This window comes from Catharus ustulatus, chromosome 5 (genome assembly GCF_009819885.2).
Source record: "Catharus ustulatus isolate bCatUst1 chromosome 5, bCatUst1.pri.v2, whole genome shotgun sequence".
In the NCBI taxonomy this organism is placed as follows: Eukaryota; Metazoa; Chordata; class Aves; order Passeriformes; family Turdidae; genus Catharus; species Catharus ustulatus.
In genome coordinates, this window is record NC_046225.1 from 59387295 (window position 1) to 59407432 (window position 20138).

Consider the following 20138-nt stretch of genomic DNA (forward strand, 5'->3'; position numbering starts at 1 on the left):
CAGGTTGTGACCAGCAGTGCAAACCAAACATGCTGCTTTTGATTAGCCATTTTATTTTTCTTTAATTATGGGTCATTGTGGTAATTTAAGAGGAGGTCGTATGTCATCAAAGAGTGAAAAGATATGTAACGACCATTACTATATCATATTTGAGAAATGTCTGTTTTGTTCCTGACCCAATTCATACCACTCTAAGGGCCTCTTTGGAGTGCACTGGTGAATCTCTGCAGGAAGAGATCTCAGTTATGTACTAACCTTTTCACCCCTCAATCCCATTTCCAAGGTAAGAGCCAAGACATGATAGAACAGAGACATTCTGGGTGCCAAATTCAGGCAGTGGGAGTAGGGTGGAGAACAGTGTCACTCAACAAAAAAGTTTGAAGAGTTACATGGCAGTATAAATTCATAATTAATGTGAGATTTAATTTGCCCTTTTTTGCAGTCATTGCTTTAGGAATAAATACTTTAAATTATATATTTTAATATCAAAAAAAGTAATATGTTGAGTAGAGTTGGGATGTTTCAGCATATAAAACCACTCCACAAAGTCTTCTCAGAAAATTTTCATCACCTGTAGTCCAAATCTATCACTGCAGTCATATTTACTACCACCAGTGGCTTTTATCCCACAGGTAGTAGGACTACTTATGCATTTCAAATTAAGGACATATTTATGATCATGATTTTTTCTTCACAATATGTGAAATGATTTGATATTATTTGCTCAGTTATTAAAGACCTCAGGATTACAGAGCTGGAAACAGGTGTCCCTGCACTTGTTCCTGATGATAGGCTGATACTGACTTCATGAATGTGACCCTAAGTTCAAAGAGACACATAATGCCAGTGTCACAGCAGGTTGTAAATTCCTTCTAAATAGAAGAAGCATTTGCTAGAAATAGAGTATATGTAAACATGAGAGATACAATTTTTCACGTGGAAATGAATTCTGAGAGCTCATGCGCAGGGATGTATTTATTGTCAAATGTGTTATTTGGATTCTAGAATTATTTCTTTTTTTATTTTTATAATAAATAGCTCCCCTGTGCCACTTTAAAAGGCCATGGCATTCATTTCATTTCACAGAGAATGAGCAGCTTGTTACTTGGATGGAGTAGAATTTATTCCCTGGTGCCAATTTTGAAATACTTTAAGATGCTTTAGAAAATATCTTTTATGCAAAATCTTAGATGAGTTTTAAATGGGCTGGACAAACTTTTCTCTAAAGCAAAAATGAATTGTTAATCATTAACTCATTATTTCCAGATTTCTTTTTGCTGCTATAAAAGCCATGCTTTCCCCCACCTCCCCCCACCTTCAGAAGTGTTCTCCTCTGAGATCCTGCTCTTTTGCAAGTACAGTAAATTCACGAATACAAGCCGCACTGAGTATAAGCCGCATCTCTGGGTGTTGGCAAATATTTCGGTTTTTGTCCATAGATAAGCCGCACCCGAATATAAGCCGCTCTGTCGTTCGCAGCGAGGACCCACGTGCAATTAGTAACAGAACCGCGGGAGGGCGGGGTTTACTGGCTGAGCTAAGGCTGTGCAGGCTCGGCCCGCTAGGGGCCGCTGACGGGGCCAGGTGGCCCAGCCCGGTGCTGCCGCTCGGGGCCGGCCGCCACTGCCACTGGGCTCTGGGCCACCCGCCGCTGCCACTGGGCTCGGTCACCCTGGGTCGGCGCTGCCCCGCGGTGGCAGGCAGGGACGGAGCTTCCCCCGCTCCTACCGCAGCGGCGGCGGGTGGGGACGGAGCTTTCCCGCGCCCGTGGCGCTGGCGGCGGGCGCAGACAAAGCACCCCGCCTCCTCCCCGGGCCACAGCAATGGCTGTGTGGGGCTCCCGTCGGCACCCGGAGCCGCGGCAACGGCGGCGCCCCCCCCCGTCGGCTCCCCGAGCCGCGGCAACGGCGGTGCCCCTCCACTTCCTCCCCTGGGCTGCGGCAGAGGAGGGAAGAAGAGAGCTCTCCCGCCTCTCTCCCCGCCCCCTGTGCTGCCTGTAGGGAGCCAGGGCAACACAGTAACACTGTAACAATTGCGAAATGCCGGCTTTTACTGGCAGGTGCTTGGCTCGGCACCCTGGCTGGCACGTCTGGGGTTGTAAATGTCAGAAAATTATTCACATATTAGCCGCCCCCGACTATTAGCTGCACTTCCGGGTTTCCACCAAAATTTTTGTCAAATTGCTGAGGCTTGTATTCGTGAAATTACTGTATTTGGATGCATTTATTCAAACCTTGGAATAGGTCAGACTCTAGTGTTGTAGAGAGGCATGTAAGACTGAGTCTAGATCTCTCTTCTTTATCACTGGCAGTATATCCTTTAATCACTGACATACAGTGAGCAAATGAAGGTTAAATGTTTGTTCCAACAGAACATCTTCCTGTTTTTAACTTTCAATAATTTGCATAATTTCCCATATTTTGAATAGAAATCTAACAGGTTTCTTTAAGCCTGACACTTCCAAAAGAAAATACCTAGGCAAGTCATTCTGTAGCTGAAGGTACTTGTCTGAGACACCCTAGAGCAGTTGCCTGCTTTGAGATCTGTGAAAGAAGTGGCAGTCATGACACAAAGTAGTCATCATAACAGGGAGGTGAAACTAAACCAAAACAAAAATTGCTTGACAAAGTACATTCACTTCTGCTAGTATTCTTGCCACTTCTAATAATCTCAAAGGTAAAACCCAAAAGACTTAGCAAATATTCTTTTGAGCAATCAAATAAATCTAGTAGTGAAGAGTTCCTAGTTTGAAAAATTGCTGAATACAGTTCTGAAATACACCTCAGTAAATAAGGTCAGCTGCTATTTGTTAGTATTCATATTTAAAGGGAGTTAATATAGAATAATTTCTAGAAGTAAAGACATTTTTTTAAAAGAGTTTTTTGACTTCCTCATAACTGGATACAGGCAAACCAAAAATAAAGTGCTGAATGATAAATAATGATGCTTATTATATAATATATGTACTCATATAATAAGTTTGCAACTTCAGTTTCTTAAGTACTCAGCAACCTTTCTTTGGGAAATATCTCCAAATTATGTACCAAAACAAGTCCATATTCTTCTATAATTTAACTAGGAATGCTTCATATTGTTGCCACTTAAAATCATCAGACTCTGATTGAACTAAGAGATGAAGAATAAAAAATATTTGTTATTTTACAAACACACATGTTCCAGCTAAGATTGATCTTGACCTTGCATATAAATATGGATTTTTAACTTAATGTTCAGAACCAATGGATTTCCAACCCCTCCAAAAAAATCTGAGGCACATCATGGGTACAAATTTTCCTGAGGTAACACAGCATGAAACTGGCAGAGCAGAATCTCAGGTCGGTGGCTCTTCTTCAGCTGAGTGAGACTATCGTGGCAGTAGATAATGCAAATCTTATCTCAATTTTAACTGCTGTACGTTATGTATTTATTTATATAAATTAATCCTCTAAGGATGTCTTACTTTTGAGACATACTTAAGCTTGACAGTCAGTGAAATCACACAGTTCTGAACCTAAGGAAGCAACAGGAAGCTTACAATAACCTAGGTTATTACAATATCTTTGAATAGTATGGGGTTTTCCCCCTTCTGTAATTAGCAGGATGCTGTAGATGAAATACATATTTTTCTGCATAGATTTAGGATTGCTGTGAGATGGTGATAAGCCTATCATTACAAGTGTCAGAGAGAACACTGATGTTTGATAATTTACAGATGGCATCTGTGGAACAGGAAGAAATCAGTATTAAAGCCCTACCTGTGTGCATGATGATAAAATGCATCAGAAAAAAACCCCTCTTTTCCACACCCAGCATTTTTATAGATAGCTGTTGCTAGGAAGTTTTGAAACTGATAAAGTGATATTTATTTTTCTCTTGGCTCATCAGGGGAGTTATGTCTGCATAGTTTGTGGGGTTTTCTCAAATCTCTGCTTTATACAAAGTAACTGTATGAGGTTGTACTAAATATTCATCTCTCCTATGGAAAGCAGTGAGAGATGCCTGGGGAAGAGCAATGAAAAGAGAATGAGAAGCTTGCAAGGCTTTGCTGAGGTGATTCTACAGCCTTCTTCCCCTGATGGAGATGCTACAGCGGCTGCAACATCAAGAGGCTTGTCCCTGATGAATTAACATGTTAACTTGCTTTCATATGAGCAATGCTAGAATGAAATTTTAAGGGAAAGTGCAAGAATTCACTAGAAAATGCCACACCTCTTTGGGCACGTGTATGTCTTGAGAAAGAACTATATCCTGTGGATGATCTCATGGGAGAAGAGGCTAAAGAATTGGATTGCACAGCCTAATCTAAATAACAGGTGTCAGCTTCAAACTCCATAACTTCATTTGCACCCTGTGTTCCACAGTGAGGACAAGGGACAGGATCACAACAAGATGAAGCTGGCCAATGACATGATGCAGTAGGGTGGTAGAGCTGAAATTCCACTTCCAAACCCCAGCAGAGAGGGGAGGTCAGAGGCATTTCACAGTGGAAAATGGGAACTTGACAATGGTTTATCCTCACACCTGCAATGGCAATACTGCGGTGGCCTCACTTGCATGGAAAACTGAAGGTGGCAGCTCTCCCAAATCCTTTTTCTATAGGAACCTAAGAAATATGGAACAGACCACAGCAAAAGAGAGCAGCCAATCTACAGCTGTTGGTCCGGTTTTAATGGGGAGACTGGGAAAATGTTGGGTGGTTTGAAGGATACAGAATAAAACAACAGTCTGAGATCCTCCTTGGGAGGACTTCAGTCAGTTGAGAACTGTGATTAGAAATGAAAGGAACATGTGGAAAAGAGTGTGAATGAGTCTCTTTCCCCATGTGAGTATTGTTTGAAGAGGAAAAGAAAAACGAAAGACTGGAGAGGTTAAACTGGCTGTTAAATAGAAGCACATTTCTTGCACATAAAGTTTTATTGTGAGGGTTGTGTTTATGGGCTTAGTGAGAAGGGCTGATTAAATGGCAGGTTAATAAAGGGACAGCATGTGGTTTCTGAACTAGGTGGAGAAAAGTTATAAGGTGGAAAAGAAAAAAGGCTGACTAAGAGCCAAGTATGGAAAGAGGAAATCTTACATTGACACAGCTCATAATCAGTGCACCTTTTTCAGTATGGACGAAGCTGTTGAGGAGAGGAAAAATAAATGTGGCATGTTCCATTGCTTTACCACCAAGGCTAGTAAATTCATAGTTGGGATATGTTGCCCCTGGTGACAGCAACTTGTGTGACCCTGAGTTTCAAAATTTCTAGCCCAGCATAAAGTAAATGTGGTATGAGAGCATACAAGTCAAATATAATAAAGGTATAAAGAACTGAAAATTTACTGCACAATGTTTTATGCTACAATGGATTCCTTTACATAGGTAAGTGACCAAAAATTGAAGAAAGAAAAAAGTAAAAAAATTTCTGTGACTCTTTTTGTATAAATCACACAACCATACAATTATAATATTACTGATTAATAGAACAATAGATGATATGACCTGGATGTGATGGCCATTGTTGAATTTGGTCAAAACACAGTTGCACCCTCAAGCATCTGAGAGCTGGCATTTTATGTGCAATTGTCATACATCTACAATTACCAGAGTACAGAATAATTGATGCAACTGAAGTTATTTCTTATATTATATTATCTCAACCTGCTGTCTTTTCTAGTTTGAAACCCTTGCCATCAATCTCACTAAAGCTAAAATATACATGATTTATCAATAAAAAGAGGTAAATCCACTTGTCTGTGCATGCAAGCATGGGTCCAACTGTCTAACTTTTGTAACTGAATTTTGTCAAAGCTTCTACACATCTGTGAAGTCTACATTGGTGCTTGCCAGGCAAATTCTATCTGCTTGCATCTGTGGTACTTATCCTTCGTTGTTGACTTAGCATTTCCTGAAACACAGCCCACTTTGATGTATGGAAATCCCTATTTAGTGTGGCAAATTATTGTTTCAAACTCTTGATCAGCACTTTTGAAAACTACCACTATTTTGACAGAAATCCATGATTTTTATGAAAATTTTGATGTCAGTCTTTATAATGGAACATTATGACAGGATGCCCTCAAGTGGCAAAATATAAACTCCACCCAGTAAAAATTAAAATGGCTAATAGGTAGACATTTCCTGCTGGAAGACACCCTGCTGGTTCAGATATTAACACTCTAGATGAACCTAAATATCTTCTGGTTCTAAAAGAGTATCAGGAAATTAATTAAAATCAGATAATATAATTTTTGTAAGATAAAAACTGAGTGGGAAAAGAAGTTTTCAAAGATAAAATATTGTCTAGCCTTTTTCCTACATGGATTGAATAATATTTAGCCTGCAATATTAGCTTCTTACACAAGACAAGTAACATATTAATATAATTCCTGGTGTTAGGAACTATCAACAGTCAGTGTAATTGCATGAATTCTCGTTTATTTGCATTAATCCAGGCATGAGCCTTCTATTTCAAAGCCATACTGTACCAAGCCCCATAAAAATGAAGTACATTCATGTATTCATAAATAATCACAGATGATGTTTTATAGGTTCACTGTTCTTTGGCAATACAGCACACATTGATGCAAATAATTTTCAGAATTCATAGGAAGTTGGCTTGCACTGAGTGACAAAACTGGCAAAAACAACAAAAAGAAATATTCAGCAGTTGGTATGAATTTCTTTTTTAAAAGTTCTTCAGCTCTTAGCAAGAATTTTCATTCTCTTTCCCCTTAGAAATACCAGAAAATTTGACTAACCGAATTTCTTTTTTTTCCCAGTATATCAATAGACATTTTGCAAGGAATACTATTACTACTTTGCTAATATAGTTAGTTAATCTTATATGAGATATTAAAAAAGAAAAAGTATGTAAACCAAAATGTGTAAGTTTGAAATTTTCATTAATAATTCAAATGCCACCATGATTACTCTGCTAAATAGAACAGAGCAGAACTTCAGTGGTTGCTGTTTCTTCCCCTTTAAATCTGTGCTTTTAAACTAAACAAATCTCATCTAAAAATATTTGAAAATAAATGGTAAGTGGTTCAACTAGTCCTAATGTCTCTCTCTTTAAAGTCACTGTTTTATCTAACATCTAAAGTTTCTCTTCATTAGGTCTGTAATCTTCTTAAAACCTCCCTTTTCCAAGACAGCCACAAGTATTTCCACATAAGTTTTTGTAAGTAGGTAATTCTACATACATTCATGAGGCTGATGTGACATCATCTGCACTGCTCAAGGACAAAGGACTTGTCTTTATTAAAACATCATGCTTTTCAGTCTTTTACCAGGCTAAGACCTATATTATTTCTAAAAGTACTACACTGAAGATTTTGCATGAAGCTTTAGAAGTTTTAAAACAATGCAGATAACTTTGTTCTGATCTTAGGCAAAAAAACCCCAACAACCCAACCCCAAAACAAAACAATAAACAAACAGAAAAGCTGTGAAAAATCATTAATGTTACCACAGGTGTGGGAAATGATGCTAGAATAATTCCCTTTTTGCACAACACTTTCCCTGACTCTCCACTCAGGCAGCTACGTGCCCACATAATGTGGTCCTTGCCCTCTTACTCTCCCCTTCTGACTGCCTGGGTCAGTCTGTACATAAAAGAACCCAAGTTCCACCTACAAAGCCGTCTCTCTGTCTTTATTTTCATGGCAGACACTTTTATATCAGAGTACTTTCATCACAGTGGCACCCATACCAGAGCTACAATACTGTAGTTAAGGGTCTGTTCTTTGGCATTTCTATTCTAAAGCACTATTGTATGAGGTTGCTCAGCAGCTAAAATTCCTTCCATGCTGAGACTTGGCATACAAGTGCTTAGCTCAAAAGCAATTTAATTTTTTTAAAATTTTGTTTTTAACCCTCTAATGTCTCTTTTCAAAATGTGAAGGTGGAAAGTAATAAATGCTGACTATCTTTGAGTGGTTGCTGTGTTTGTGATGGTGTGAGTGTGTTTTATAATGAAATGTTGCACATCGCTTGTCAGAAATGTAGTTTTCAGGAACTATCTGAAATCCTTGAGTTGCCCTCTATGAAATAAGTAAAACAAGATCCAGTAGCAATTCTGTCTGAATGGGTGCTTCTTTTACTAGAGTGTGAAGGTGCTCTCCTGCAATGATAATTTTAAAATATATATGATGGTTATTTTATAGGTATAGATAAAGATATGTATAGTAAAATCACAAGACTTAAAATCAGAATATCTTTAACCGGGAGATTTAGGAGATAAAACAATTGCCACATGGACTGAAACAGAATTTCTGTCTTCTCATCCCTTCATGAAACAGCCTATGGAGCAAGGTTCACTCTGAGGATTTCACACCATCCTTTGAAGCCATTGTTAGGGGTTGCTCATGGTGGCAAGGTGCCAGACTGATGGACTTTTGGTCTGTTCTCCTGTAGTTAAGAATGGAAAGGGTGCCGAGCAGCTTAACATGGATTAATGGTGACACTTTCAATTATATCACCGTTATTTCAGAAAAGGCAGGAAAACACTGAACTATACTACATCAGCATGTTGATTTATACACCCACAGACATTACTCGTAATAGAAAGGGAAAATAAAAAAGGATTAAATGCATAAAGGGTTTTGGGGTTGGTTTTTTTAATCTTTTAAGTGATCAGAACCTGAGGGTTTTGTCTTAGGAATTGCTGGTAGATTATATAGGTTTCCAGGAAGAGACACAGGTACTAACTGATAATAAAAACTTTCCATTTAAATAAATGATGAAACTTGAGCATTTATTTCCACATTAGCGACAAGGTGAAGGTCTAACATCCCAGCTGGAACACCCTTGTGTACAAAACAGCACTGAGGACAGAACTCACCCTCTGCAGGAAAGGGTAACGTGTTGAGCCAAATAATTTTGTTTGGACATTTAAAGTGCTGCTTGAAATCTGACAGGAGGCCATAATTTGTGGGAGGTACACTGGCCAGAGTCCTGTTTATTTATCTTAAAGTGAAGTGACAGAAGTAAATGATGTAGATATTTTCCACAAGTTACCTCACTAGTTGTATCTGAACTATCTACACTGGCGTTTAAGATGCCTGTTGGCCTGTTTGGAAGAATGATATACAAAAGTGTATGGCCCTCAATTCCTTAACCCTGCCATGCAGGTTTCCCAGTAAGCTAAGCAGTTGTCAAAAACCTAGTCATGTTCTGAAACTTCTTTTTCACACGTTTTCTTCTGAATAATATTTTACTTTCCCTCACAACTTTGTTTATAAAATTCAGCACACTTCTAAAGACAGAAAAATTAGGTATCAAATGTTGTCTACTGTTGAAAAGTATTTGCATTTATGATATTTTTCTTTTCCAATTTTTCAGTAAAAGCCCAATAAATGTCTATACCTTTAAAGGCATCTACATCTCTTGCTGGAAATGGTAAACCAGACAAATTTAAATACTGTGTCCTTGATGCTGCAAATTGAAGAGTGGATTATTCCCAGAATCAGGCTGCTATCACTAACACTAGTTTTTCTAACCTCCCCCTTTTGGTGATATCTAACATCAATAACACCCCCAAAAATGTGCAGACAAGGTACTAGAGGTCCAAGAAAAAAGCCCAAATATATGACAGATAAAGTCCAACACATATATATCTATGTTGGTGAAATTATACTTGGTTGTGTTACCTTCCATTTTACTGGAAAATCAAACAAAGAAATTTAACTGGAATAGCAGCAGAGCTCTAATTGCAAATCACTTTTCTACTGGAACAGTAAAGGAAACATTTTCTAAATATTAGCCAGCTATGCTTTTCTTTTTGCATAAATATCCTCTTTTTCAAGCTTAGTCAAGGGTAATAATCATCTCTCCTTTTTTAAACAAAATGTACAAAGTATCTGAAGCAATTAGACTGAATTACTGTCTAATTACAACAAATGGTAATTTTCAAATCAGAGCTACTGTCTTTTCTGTAGCTATGCAATCACATATTAGTAAGCTCTTAGGTCAGTGGGCTTCTGCTGGCATCACTGGCAAGGACTTTAAGTACAATACACCAGTGTGAACACAATTCTGTAATGCACCCAATTAGTAAATAATTCTGTTATTTACTGTTATTCTGTTCTCACTACCCAGTTAAAGATTGCTTTTCTTTTTTACATGTTTTTACAAATGGGTGTTTATGAATATGTATAGCTTACAGATTTAAAACAAGATGGATTAATAAAATATTATTTATGAATTATCAAACTAAAAAGCTCTTCCTCACAGAGTGGCTGTTTGTGAGGTTCTTAACTGATTTGCAAATTTAGGTGATGGATGTGTTAAGATTAAAACCAGGTGTCAGTCTGTTGATCTTTAAATTGTTGTTTAGTTGCACATTTTTTTAAAGTCAGTTTACTAATTTCTTCTTTCAAAAGTATGTTCTGTAGTTTGCTTTCATGATGGACACTATTTCTTGCCTTGCAAGATCTGGGGATAGATGAGAAATTTTAACAAATTAGAAAATAGATAAGGAACATTTTGATTAGACATCTTAATTTTTCAAAGAGTAAGTGGATAAATTAATCCCAAAATGACAGGATAGGGCCACTGTGTAAACAGTTGAAAAAAACTCTCAGATTTTTGTGAAGAACTAATTACACTATCTGAATAGTAAATTATTTGAATTGTAGAGAAAAATAAAGAAGCAAATTCTTATAAGAAATCTGGTATAGTGCATGTTTTTGATCTCTGGATATGCTTTGTTAGAAAAAAACTCTGATTTCAATTTTAGCTTCAGTAACATTTCTATAAAGTCATAGCAAATCCATAGAATACAGAGAACTAGATCTTGATTTAGTTTCTTTACAAATAAAGAAATTATACTCTTTTGCATAAATTATTTATGCTAATTTCTTATCATCTTTCCATTCTAAAAATCAAACTTTTCTCTCTGAAATGTGTAATTTGGCTTCTTCATGTTCTAGACATATGAAACACATGCAAAAATGTGAAAGATCTTATCAGATGACAACAGGGAGGAGTATTTGGGAATATGAATTGATTATAAGACTATTTGTAACAGTAACTGGATGTTTCTGGGGAAAAAAAATATCTTAATCTTTGCAAGAATGCCTTCTGAAATACCATACAATAGTAGTACAGTAATTTCACGATTACAAGCCACACTGTCTATAAGTCGTGTCTCTGGGTGTTGGCAAACATTTCGTTCTTTGCCCATACACAAGCCGCACCCAATTATAAGCCGCTCTGTTGTTCGCAGTGAGGACCCGCATGCAACAAAGTTGCCAAACAGTAACAGAACCGCAGCATGGCGGGGTTTACTGGCTCGACCCTGCTCGGAGTGGTGGCCAGGGAGCGGCCCTGGCCCCTCTCGCCGCAGCTGCCAGGAAACGGGAGAGCTGTGTGCCCGGTCGCCACTGCCGTCGCGCTTGTTGGGGCTGGGCAGCACCACTGTGCTTGCGGGGGGCGAGTGGTGCTGCCACGCTTGCAGGGGGTTAGCAGCGCCGCTGCACTTATCGGGGCTGGGCAGCGCCACTGCCGTGCTTGTCGGGGGCAGGCAGCGCTGCCACGCTTGCAGGCTCTCACTTCCGGGTTTGGACATCTTCTAAATTTGTTAATATATTAGCCGCTCCAGAGTGTACGCCGCACTTCTGGGTTGGGAGCTAAATTTTAGTCAAAATGGTGTGGTTTGTAATAGTGAAATTACTGTAATTCCTCAGCTGGATTTCTGTGGGCAGTGGCAGTAGATGCTACTTAAGAAATGTAAATTCAAACCTGAGTATATTCAGAAAACTATCGTTAAGATAACCAGGTGAATAAATCATTTACCTTATGATATGAGAAGAGCTCTTAACCTAGCACCAGCAGCCTTGAAAAGACCTTTTTATTTTTTCCCAAAGTGTACACTCTTGAAGATGCCTCAGTTCTGCATCCTCCATAGATAACTACTGTATCAATTTCAACTAAAAGATCACCAAGACAGAGTTTGTGTTCTCAATTTTGTTTTTCTTTTTTTTTTTTTGTGTATAAATTTGGATTGAAAAAAATAGTGAAAATATAGTATCTCTTTATTGGGCACCTTCTCTTATTTGCTCCTTCTTCTCCAGTCAGGCACAGCCTCACTCCTGCAGTACCAGGACTCCGAGGCTGACCCTCACGGCCAGACTGTGTACATAAAGAACCAAACTAATGTAGTGCAGGAGTTGAAACCGCTGGAGCTTTGAACATTCATCATACAGTGATCAGCAGAAGGTTTCTTTGGTGTTTGCATCCCAAACACAGCAACCTGAGTTTTCCAGAGTTCAACTGTCTGCTATACATATATATGCAATGTCCTTTTTCCCTCTGTGAAATGAGGGGATGACCATTTAATGTCAATAACCAGGTTATTACCATTTACCTCTAGCATGGATATATCCCTGATTCTTTTATCTCTGGTCCCTATACAAATAAAAAAATATCTTTTGCTGATGGATTTGAAATCTAAGGAGTCCCTTAAGTGTGAGAAATCTAGATGAGAGTCATTACTTCAATAGCTCATAGCTCATGTTCAATTTAACAGGCAACAGCAGGGATATAAGCATGCCTGAATCTCCAGAGCATAAAGAAGTGGATGGATATCACCACATTCCTGAAATCTCATTCCAGATAAAAAAGTTAGTCCTTTTGGCTAATGGTGTGTATTGGGTTCATAAAAGATAATAAAATGTTTGCGCTACTCTATGTACATGGATGAGAAACAATTGTACACCTGAAATTTGGGAGTTCTAGGTTTCAGACACACAATGCTTTTTAGCATTTACAGTTAGGGCTCTTACATATTACAAGTTACCTTGTAGCAGATAATAAGCAGAAGGTTTTAGGTCACTTTTATAGTAAAGTCACCCAGTTAATATTTGGCAAGAATCCTCAGTGGGAAAGGACAATATTGAAAATATATATGTGGAGAACACCTAATTGTTTATGCATCAAGATCACACTAGAAAATAAATAAGGATGTTCTGGGGTTTTTTTAAATATGTCACCACAGCTTTTATGGGGTAAGTCGTTAATGGCTGAGCTTTGGAACATTGGCAGAACAACAAGCGAAAACATGTGAAAAGGTTAGCCAAAAATGTCAGCTTTAACTTTAGAGGAATAACTTGTTCACTCATAACAGAAAATCCATAAAACAGATATAGGACTAAAATGAAACCAGCAGGACAGCAAGAAAGCCTACATTGTGTATAGAGTGCATGAAATTGCTAATCATTCTGTATCAAAATTTCCCTGTTTCGTGGTCACTTATTAACTAGAAATCAAAGCAAACTGATTTGCTTTCTGTAGATGTTGGATGGTGCCGAGAAATCAGTCCACCTCTTTAGCTGCCTGAGCATGAATAGCAGAGTTACCTTTACACACTTCTGTTTTGCACATTTTGCCTGACTTAAGAAGTCACAAAGCAATGGATGCAAAGGGACTAAGATGTTTTGTATCTGTTTATTCAAAGATGGGGTCAGCACAATAGGAAATATTAAGTATTTGGCAATTCAACTCAGGAATTGGAGCTGCAACTCTCAATGTATTCTGTCAGATGGACTTGCAACATACAGAGCAGTGCAGACCCTGTGCTCTTCAAAGATACTTCCCTTAAGGAAAACTGATTTATTGTGCTAATTTTAGCACAATGACTGACGTTCAAACATGTCAATTATATAAAACATGTTTATTTTCCTACCTTCTGTTATTCATATTGCTTTTTGTAAGGTGAAGAGTGGGATTCTTCTCAAGGAATAATAAAAATTATTTTTAAAATTTGCTTCTTACTCATATCCACTAATTTATATTAGAGAAGGATTTGTTCCTTTATAATAAATTGCAACTATTCACATCAGGGTCTGAGTGCGAGGTATGATTAGACAAGTCATTTCAATGAATAATACAATTCTTGTGTTATTTGATGCAATGTATTATTTTACTGTATTAAAATACAGCTGAAGCATGTACGGTACCATTATAATTCTCTAAGTTTGTGACTGTGCTCTCTATGTTGCTTTTGAGTTGCTACTTTCTGCCAGTCTTTAATATCACAAGGGCTAAACAGTTGAGCAAAATCTATTTCACGTGTTTTCTTACAGCCTTGAAAGTGGCAGCAATTCTAGGACAAAGAGTATGAGCTGATTTTTCTGACTCTGACACTAATAGAGGTTTCCTGTCGAGGTACAATGGGGTTTTCCTTTTCATTCAAGCTTTTCAAGGGTTCCTGAAAATGGCTGCAGATGGCAGAACTCAGGATTTCTGAGCAGCTCTGTAATGCCCCACAAACTCAGTTCACGTGGAACAAAAGTCTGGGGTATTTGCAAGTGTCACTCAGGAGAATGATAAAATGTTTAGCTACCCGTGCTTTCCCTGCTTTCCTGCCTCATCCAGGGAGAGCTAATGTGGTGCCCTGTCCCCCTGTTCTTGCTGCAGCACCTGCCTGGAAATGTTCAACATCAGTTTGGATGGGTCTCTGAGCAACCTGATCTAGTTGGAGAGGTCTCTGCTCACTGCAGGGGATTGAACTGGATGACATTTAAAGGTCCCATCTAAACCAAACTATTCTGTCTCTCTATAACTCTGTAAAGTATGAGATGAAATTTTCTTCAGTTTATAAGTGAAGTCTTACTAAATGGTACTGCAAACCCACAGTGAATGTCATTTTAGTATTAAAAAAAAAATAGCATGTATCTATCAAGTGGAAATGTTTTGATTTCCTGTTACTTCAGATCATATTTTTAACATAATTTTTGTAGTATTTAAATAAGAAATATTTATACCTCTGAACTTTTTTCCAACAGAACCAACATCAGTGCTATAGATTTCACTAAAAAATATCATAGTAACTAGTATGAAGCCTAAAATTGCAAGAGATTTGGTTTTAAATATATCTCACCCTTAAAATTAGTTGCTGAAAAATAGCCAAAGTGTAGTCATTTCTGACATATAACTTCTTATTGAATTACAGTAATTTCACGACCATAAGGCGCACTGGACTATAAGGCGCACTTTTTTTTTGCAGCAAGGCTCCGCCCCAGCTCCCCCTGCGCGGTTGCTGACCGAGGCCCCGCCTCAACCCGGCAGCCATTGGCCCCTGGGCCCGGCTGTACCAGGCAGGGGCGGTGCTGCAGGCCCCCGGGCCTGCCTGTACACGGCGGGGCCTGGGCATGCCCGCTGCTGCTCCGTGCCGCCTCTCCAGAGCCGAGCTATGGCCGCCGCCCCTCCGTGCCCCCTCCACGGGGCAGGGGCGTGCCTGTAGGGGGGCCGTCCCGCCTCCACAGGGCCGGGCTATGTCTCTGGAGGGGACGTCCCACTTTCACGGGGCCGGGGTGTGCCTGTAGGGGGGCCGTCCCGCCTCCAGGGGGTCAGGGCATGCCTGTACAGGGGCCGTCCCACCTCCACGGAGCCGGGGCGTGCCTGTAGAGGGGCCGTCCTGCCTCCACAGGGCCGGGCCGTGCCCGCCGCTGCTCCGCCCCGCCTCCTCCTGGCAGCCATGTCCCTGCTGGCTCCCCCTGCAGCTCGCAACTCTCATTTCCGGGTAGGCAAATTTCTGAACTTTGTCCATCAGATAAGGCACACCGGACAATAAGGAGCACTTCTGGGTTTGGGGGAAAATTTTAGTCAAAAGGGTGCGCCTTATAGTTGTGAAACTACTGTACTCTATAATTGTATGATGGTTTTGCAGCCATACATATTTTTTACATTTTTTTTTTTAGTTCTTTGTGAAAATAACTCTAAAAGTATCTTATAAAGGTAGACTGCTGAGGAAGACTGGAAAATGTACTAGCAAATAAATGAAAAGCTGTAAAGTAAAGAATAAGTTTTATTTCCTTCCACTGCACACCTGGGGTTTTCTTATTATTTGTTTTTTGTCTCTAATCTCTATAAAGGTTGTTCTATCCTTTATGCAACCTTATCTAAAGCAAAATTGACAACAATAATAATCTCGGGCACTTCAATTATTTTCATATTGGGGCTTTCAAGGCGGTACTGCAAAGTAATTAAAACTTACTTCAAGTAACCATCTTTCATGTTAGTGATTCTGGATTTTAAAATATTGTCAAATAATAATAGATAGGGTAGAGGGATACTCATTCAGGGAAGTGAAGACTGACATGCAGAAGTGGAAGATGACATCACAAAATTTGGGTCTAAACTGAGTCATGTTTTGTAGAGCAGACTTTGTACTGCACTAACTGTAAAAAATTATCGGAGCCTTTTATTTTTTGGGATATTTTGGTTGGAGTTTTTTTCAGTTTACCTTTCAGAATTATTCTAGAAATATCTTTATCCTGTTCAATTTCAATAAGAGATTCAAGAATGGAGAAAAGCTGTCTTTTAAGCTGATAAAACCCAACAGTGGTTGTGTCCAACCTTTTCAAGCATTGTTTACTGGACAAGGAGTGGCTGTGTCCCAAGGCTTCCCATGCTCCCAGGAGCTCTGAGGGACGTGGCAGGGACTTTGCATTTTGGCCACTGTGAATACAAACAACTGTTATGCAACAGCTTAACAATGATCATCCCAATTGCTTGTATGTAAAAGTATCATTTTATAACAGAAATCATTATGGCCTGACTTAAACATCTTTGGGGAGAAGTGCAAGTGTATGGTTAGACCCAGCCATTCCAGCCAACATGAGACTTCGCAATGCTACAAATCTGACAAATGTGATCTTTCTGAAAGATTCAGTTAAAACAACCATTGTCAAAGTGACAAATCTAAGAAAACCATTTCTTCTTAGGTTTTGTTCATCTTGCCCTATCTACAGTCTCTGAGAACTTCAGATAATATTAAGGCAGTGGATCAGCTACTATTACCATCACTGAGCAGCAGCAAGGATAGTACTTTATTAGCTAACTCTTAACCATTTTCAATGGGAAGAATTGTCTAACATAAAGTAGGATTTTCAGTTAAAGGTGAGACTTATGTGATTGTATCCTGACTGTTCAACAGAGGAAAGGCCTACTGGCATGATGTTAACTTTGAAGGTAAAGACAACTAGATGAAAGCCATCAGCCTTTGGTTTTCACAATGTAGGTTTCAAGTGTTAGATGAAAGGTGCCCATGACAGCTGTGGGAATTCTTCTATTGTGTCAGGATTATTTTGCAGCAGTGCCTAAGGACACCACAGCCATAAGCCAGGTGTAAGACTGCTATCATGTTAGTACTACATCCACAGCAGCACAGAGTTTTTTTGACAAAAATAAATTAGTTTTTGTGAAGCTCTGTCATGGGCTGGGCTATGCCCAGTTCCCACAGTAACTATATTACTATGTTGATTGTTCTCACAGACACCTTGAAGATAAAGGAAGACAGACTGTGGTTAGCATGACTGGTAGAAATGTAATCACCCTAGAAAATTTAAATGAATCTTTCAGGCTGTCTTGAGTCCATTAACAACTATCTTTAAGAAGGTACTTGTGGAGATAGAAACTTTTAAAGGCAAGAAAGATGACTTATTGATTACCTTAATTCCTGAAACAAATATTTAATTAAACTCCTTATTTTGACAACCTAGAAGATAACATGGAAATAGGAACAGCCCAGTATTTGATAGATTCAAATGTCATATATTCTTCTTTTAAGATATTTAATGACATTTTGTATTGTGTCATACATACTGACTTCAGTAAAATTTCTAACATCTTGCATGACTAAGTGAAACTGCCACAGCATGAACATACAGATGGGTAGAAGTTCAACTTAAAAGAATGGTCTAAATAGGATCCCACAAAGATCTGGATGGAAGCTGTTCAAGAGCATTACTACCGGCAGTTTAATGGAACACAGACCCTGCTTACACAGTGGGAGTGACTGCAGGCATACTTGATAGTGCTGGGATTCAGGGTGATCCTAACATTGCAGAAATAGCCCTTGAAAAGACAAAATGCTGCTCAACAAGAGCCTGACATGTAATTTTTTGCAGATCAAAGGCTGAGTGTGAACCATGGATGCACCACTGTTAAGGAAAGGGAGATAACACCAGTGGGTATAAATAGCATAACTGCAAAGCAAATTAAGTGACCTTTTAAAACTAGTGCTGGCCAGTATTTTTTGTATCTTGGACATAAAAGTTTGAAAAAGATTTTCACTAGCTGGGGAAAATCTAAAGGACAGCAAGGAAAGGATTCAAAGTTCACAGTGATGGCCTTGTTTGAATCCTTGTGTTGTCGGATAAACTGCAAAGAAGAAAAAAATGAATTATTCTCATGTCCATGAGAATCATTCTCTGTGGATGAAGTTACACAGTATCACAGGGCTGAAATAAACTTTGTCATGTTCTTGAAGGCAATATCATTCCTTCTAAATATAAATTTTGTATTAACCTTGAATCATTAGCCCAGGAAGAGAACTATTAACAGCCAACACCTGATAACAACTCTGATATTTAGAAACCTCCTTCTCAAGGAATCAGGTTACAGAGAACTCAAACGAAAAAAGTAAATTCTTATTCAAAATTAGTATATCCTAAAACCAGATGTGTGAGTATTATTACCATCTCTTGTTTTGAATACCTCTTGTATGTAATATCTGGCACTTTGATATTGGCAGGTTAAGAGCATAGGGTAATAAAATTTTCAAGAAATTCAATTTTTTCCTTCATTTTTTCTCATAAAAAGACATGTATATAAGCACTGTCTCTGTTATAAAAAGTATTTAAAATTTTTCAAAATATTAATTTTATTTCAATTTTAGTGGGTTTTTTCAAAATCTTGATGTTTATTGGGATTTACAACCTCCTAAGATTTTTCCCTTCCTCCTGAAACTTAGCTAGTTTAGCATCTTCTCAGAGGATAAATGCAGCATTCTTATCAGATTCAGTAGTAAGTTTCATTAAAAAAGCAATGTGAGAAAACAAAAAAGAGCAAAAAGTAACATGCCTGGCAACCTGAACATATATTGTTAAGTATACTCTCCTCTTTTGAACTTTTATAAGAAGTAATCTTGAACTGAGAGCTACACTAAGCTTTTTCTTAAAGATCTGAACTGCAGAGAAACAGTCCCTTTAGGAAAAAATTCTTTTGAACTTTATATATTTGAATCAGCTGTTTTAGATGGAAAACTTGTAAGAGCACTTTTGCTACATGAATTTAGAATAAAAATAGCATATTTAATTTAGTGCATATACATTGTTGGAGGAGGATTTCTGAAACTACTTTTCTTAAGCTCTCTCTAATCTTTCAAAGCTTATAGGACTTAAAAAAATGTTTCATGTTCCTACAGTTTTAATTGTACAGTTTTATGTAAAAGGGGAATTTTGAAAAGATGCTCAACATATCAAAGGTAGTTTGATAAAATTTTGCTTGAGGTTAACAAGCAATACCTCACATATTATCTGAACTAGAGAGAGAAGCCAACAGATGACATTTCTGCTACTGAGAAAATGGTTCTCTATCGTGTTCAAATTTAAATGCCATTGGGACATTTCTTTGCATCTGTGTTATATCCAATGATTTTTAACAGACTGATTTTTAAATTATACACTGGGTTGAATTATTCAGCCAGAAAACACTCAGGGCATGTAGTCCACCTTCCTTCCTGTCTCTCCCTGAAATAATTAGCGTTTTAACAAGTGAGTGACTTCTAGAAGTAGCAAATTTTAAATGATGGAGAGCTCACAATACTCCTGGTAGTCTGTTCCAACAGCTACTAACTTTTACTATTTAAAATTCTTCATATATTTGTGGTTTAAATTTTTCTAGCTGTAACTCCTATCATTTGCCTTTTGTCACATTTTTTGTGTGAAATACTGAAGAGTTCTTTGCCAAGAAATTTTTCAGTCCCTTAAGATTTAATGTGATCAGATTTCTCCAGAAGCTTTTCTTCTTTAAAGGGATGGATTTTGAGGTTTTGTCTATAAGCCATGCTTTCTGATACTTTGATTATCCTTTTGGCTCCATTTTTAATAATTTTCCTTTGGTGTACTTAAATTCACTTTAGAGAATTTTACCTACTCTAAAACAAGCCTGTCTGACACTTGTACTGACACTACAAATTATGCCTATGATGACAATACAGTTCTCTTCATCCTGTCTGCACTATTGAATGTCATTTGTCACTTTGATTATAGTACTAGTCCTGGGTTTAATAGAAAAAAAGAATCTGTTGGAATCTCTTTTCAGAGAACCTGTTCCAATATCCACTTTTTACTGTTTTTCTGTTCAGTCT